At 45.0% G+C, this 4,646-nt stretch overlaps 1 pseudogene; it reads left to right on the top strand.

Annotated features, from left to right (window-relative positions):
• Window positions 1-261: 261 nt before the first annotated feature.
• LOC110290573 lies at window positions 262-3,641 on the top strand (annotated as a pseudogene).
• Window positions 3,642-4,646: the final 1,005 nt, after the last annotated feature.

The raw sequence follows: 4,646 nt of genomic DNA, 5'->3' as shown, positions 1-4,646 counted from the left end.
CTTTTCACACTGAAGGGGCAGGGCCTTTGTGATGCACAAATGACATAGAAGTGGCAGTGTGTGATGTTTGAGGCAAGGATGTGAAGGTCATGCCAAATGGCCACACAGAGAGGCCTTCATGGCGTAGAACCTGGTCCTTAGACAGGAGCTAGCCACCAACTTGTCAGTCAAGTAAAGGAGCCAACTTAGAAGTGGGGTCTCTTACCCTGGTGGTGGTGTTAGGCCCACCAGACACATTCTTATCCTTGTGGTGGCGATAGGCCCGGATGACACATGACTGGAGCTGACTGAGAGCTCCTTGCATCACTGAGAAATGGCAAGAGGTAAATGATTGACTGGAATTCCCTGCTTCTGGGCGATTTCGTATGCAGCACAGATGGGACACACACCATGAGGTCACTCACAAGTGTGTTGAGACATAGCTGTGAGGAAATCCTTACTAAAAGGGACTTTTCCTGTGGAGGACAGAGGATCAGGAGATGCCTGAGACCAGAGCAGGGCTAAAGTTGGTCCTTGAGGACCTCAGAGATTCAAGATACTGTTCTCCAGGGTCTAAGTCTTGTGTGATTCCCCAGGTTTGTTGTTTGTGACCCTGGGCTGGGTTTACAGGGTGAAAGGCTCTTAAATGTGTGTTTAGGTGAGGAAAAGAAAGGGTGTGAAGGATTAGTAGAGAGCCTCCAAAGCTACTTTAGGGAAGCTACAGAGGGAAGAAAAGAGCAGGCCTTTGTGGACGGAACCAGGCTGTGCACAGAGCCCCACCGGGCCTGAGGTGGGCTGGGTGTTAATAGGTAAAAGGTGAGATGGAAGCTGTGAGGCTGGCTCAGTGGTTTGCCAGCTCCAGGCACAATGGCTGTCCCAGCTCTTTGAGGATCTCAGTTCTGGTCAGAGCTCCTCCTCAAATTAAAAATGTTATAATATCATCCCAGTTGATCTTTTGTGGTGTAGTTTGGCATCATCTTCCTGTAACCTCCTCTTGACATGTTTGTCTGGAAGTTTCTGCATCTATTCATTCATTGTGTGTCTGTGTGTAAATGTGGTGTGTGTGTGTGTGTGTGTGTGTGTGTGTGTGATTGCCATGGCATGTGTGTGGAGGTCTGAGGACAACTTCTGGGAGTTGGTTCTCTCTACCATGTAGGTTCTGGAAGACAAACTGAGGTTGTCAGGCTTGGTAGCAAGGTCCTTCACCAGCTGAGCCATCTATCTCTCTTACCCAGGCTACTTATTTCTGTCATTTACTGAGGCTATTCAGTTGAGGTCTGTTGAGTTCTTCTTTTAGAGTAAGTTTCATTTGGAGCTCCCCTGTGCTTGCTGTTGCATTTGAGGTGGATGTAGGCTGAGCCTGGCCTCCTCCTGTCTTGAGGCACTAGATAGGAGCTCCAGTGTGTTGAAGACCAAAGACACAGAGGGTCAGAGAGCCTGCTGCTCAGCTTGGTGATAAGGGAGCACTTGGGGGATTTCTTGCGGGTGTTTTTCCTTTACCCATGCTATAAATAACCAGATTAATCTTTCCCAGATACCAATCTCCTCACACATCACTATGCTTCAGTCCCCTGGGATGGATCTTTTTCAGATGTTAAGGTCAAAACTTCTATCATACTTTGGTCGCTGTGTGGCCTCTCAAGCCCAGGTCTGTTTGTATTTTGTGATGCAGCTATTTCCTCCAAAATGGAACCATTCCCCTTTGAGGGAAGAAAGGAGGCTTCTAAAATTCGGGAAGTAAAATATACAAGGCCAGGAAGTAAATGAAATTTAAAAGGCTCAGGAAACTCCTGGAATTTAACAAGATCCCCAGGGACCCTATCCAAGGTTGTTTGATCACTAAACAATTGCTGTGGTTATCAGCAGCCTTTGTAGGTCATCCCCCACCCAGGGTGGGATTCTCAGGGATATAGCCTTTGAAGTCACCTACGTTCCCATAAGTGACCCCCACAAACTCACTGCCTCATCAAGCTAGACTTGGGTGAAACGATTTTATTGGTCTATTATCTGGGGGTGAATCAACGTTTGTTCACATGTACCCATGTTATACCACATAGTCTGCTTCTCCCACCTCCAGGCCCCCAAGGCTGTCCTTACTCTACTTAAAATGATGTTTGTTCCCCTCTGTGGATGTTCTTTAAAGCCCTTCTTAGACCCTGCTTCAGAGAAGTCAACTTTCCACCTAGCACGAGACATTTTGTACCATCCACATCCATTAGCATAAATTGTGTGGATCCATGGGTCAAAGTCAAAGAAACATGAGGGTTGGGGACACTTGTGGGATAAGTTCTCATTGCATAAAAGAGGAGACGTAGCTTGCTCAACGTCACACAATCCATGCCACAATCAAGTTGAGAGTCTAGATTGTTCCTCCCCCCTCCCCTCCTCCCCTCCCCCTTTCATTCTCCTCCTCCTCTTCCTCCTCTTCCTCCTCTTCTCCTTCCTCCTCTTCTCCTTCCTTCTTCCTTCTTATTCCCTCCTCCTCCTTCTCCTCTTCCTTCTTGACAGCAGCCCAGGCTACTCATTGTGTAGTCCAAGCTGTCCTATATCTTCATGCCTCACCCTCCTGAATTCTGTAATTATAGGTATGTACCACCATGCCTGGGTTGAGAGTCTAGTTCTCCAGGCTAGGTTAACTATTCTAGTAGCCTCTTGAATGTAGACACTATCTTAAATTTCTTCAAAGTCCGTAAACATAGTGTTTAGTTAATATTCATGGGGCCGTTGATGGATTGTGGCTGAGGACCAGAAATGCATCCCTCATCCCTTTGAAACCAATCTAAACTCAGTACTAAGTAGGACGGTTGAGAGGGACTAGCCTCTTCAGATCCTGCCTCGGAGGAGCATATACAGGAAAAGGGTGAAAGCAAGTGTCCCTCTGCCTGAGTGCAGAAAGCCTGTGGAGTTCTAATTGTCAGCGTGTGTTGCAGGAAATAGCAAAAAAATGCACGGCGCATGCGCGGAGAGGAGTTGGAGGAGCTGGGGAGGAGGGCTGGTCTGAGTGACTGGAGGCAAGGTACAGGACATCCTTCTCCTACAGGGAGCCTGAAGGAGCTGGAGGAGGAAGAAATGGAGAAGGAGGAGCAGCTCCTTCAGCAGTCAGTAGTGGAAACATACGAAGACACGACTCTGGAAGAGCTGGAGGAGAAGGAGGACGAGCTCAGAGATGAGGACGAACGAGCTATTGAGATATACCAAAGTGGAAAGCAACTCAAGTGAAGAACAAATTTGGAGAAGTTTTAGAGATCTCAGGAAAGGACGATGTTCAAGAAGTTACGAAAGCTGGCGAAGGCTTGTGGGTGGTCTTATAACTATTCAAACAAGGGATTCCCCTCTGTTCGCTTGAGTGGATTCGCTAAGTTTCCAGACGTGAAATTTATCAAAGCCATTTTAACGACCTGCTTACCCAACTACCCCAACAGGAATCTCCCCACAGTGTTCGTCTACCAGGAAGGGAATCTCAAGGCACAGTTCATCGGTCCTCTGGTGTTCGGTGGCGTGAACCTGACCATAGATGAGTTGGAGTGGAAACTGTCTTGAGTCTGGAGCAATCAAGACAGACTTGGAGGAGAACCACCAAAGAACCCACCCAAGACCTGCTGCTGTCCTCAGTACGGAGCCCTGTCCCCATGAGGAGGGACAGTGATTCCAAGGGCGACTAAGATAGCAGTGATGTAACCTTTTATTGATATGACACGTTGTCTGGATTTTTAATAAGGAGGGAAAGCAAAAATTTATCATTTTGGTTTTTAATTTCAGAAATAATCATTGCTGGAATTTTTTTTTAAAAAATGAGTTGGAACTCTTTAAATTAATTATGTTTCTTTAAGAGAAATTTAAGCAAGCTATTATGCCACATATCTATGTTTTCCTACATGTATTTCAGCAACTCTTTAGTATTTTTTTGACATGCAACTATATAGAAAAGAATGTAGAGTTTAAAAATATAATGTGAATAAATTAAGTTAAAAACTATTTAAAAAATAACAGTGTGAAAAATGAGAACCAGCTTTATAGTTAAGTTAGACTGTTCATTTTCTTTTTATAAAGCTAGTAAAAGAAGTATCAGCTAAAAGAAATGGCTGATAATTTTGAGACAAAAACTGTTTTATCAAATTAGCTGACAGATTTCAGCTTACTGCCATGGTTGCTTCCGGTTCAGACTTCCAGTTAAACTAATGTGTATCTCTGACTGTTAAAGCACCAGCTATTCTTTGCCGTGGTACAGATCTTTAACCCCAGCACTGGGAGACGGGGCAGGCAGGTCATGGGAGTTCAAGGTCGGTCTGGTTTGCGTAGTTACCGGCTAGCCAGGGCTGTATCATCAAGACCCGGTCTCCAAAACAAAACAACCAGCAGTTCTTGGCTGTAAGGGCCTGTTAGCTTTGGTTTTAGGGAATAAGGTTTAAGCAGACACATATATAAGTTCTATCTCAGTTGATTTATAAAAATGTTTCAGGATATTTTCTGAGCACAATCCTGTAAATTGACAATGAAAGCAGAAAAATGTCTATAATATTTTTGTTGAATGCTATAACGTGTTTGGAATCTTAGAGATAATAGTCTAAAGAATACAGGGTTTGTTCAGATAAAAAAAAAAGAAAGCACCATTCTGCGCTATCACCGGCTACTCTCTGACTCCGGTGACCTTGCTGCCTCCATGACTA

Source organism: Mus caroli, chromosome 3 (assembly GCF_900094665.2).
Source record: "Mus caroli chromosome 3, CAROLI_EIJ_v1.1, whole genome shotgun sequence".
NCBI classification, from domain to species: Eukaryota; Metazoa; Chordata; class Mammalia; order Rodentia; family Muridae; genus Mus; species Mus caroli.
Note: the sequence above shows the minus strand (reverse complement) of the source record. Positions and strands in the feature narration are given on the sequence as shown.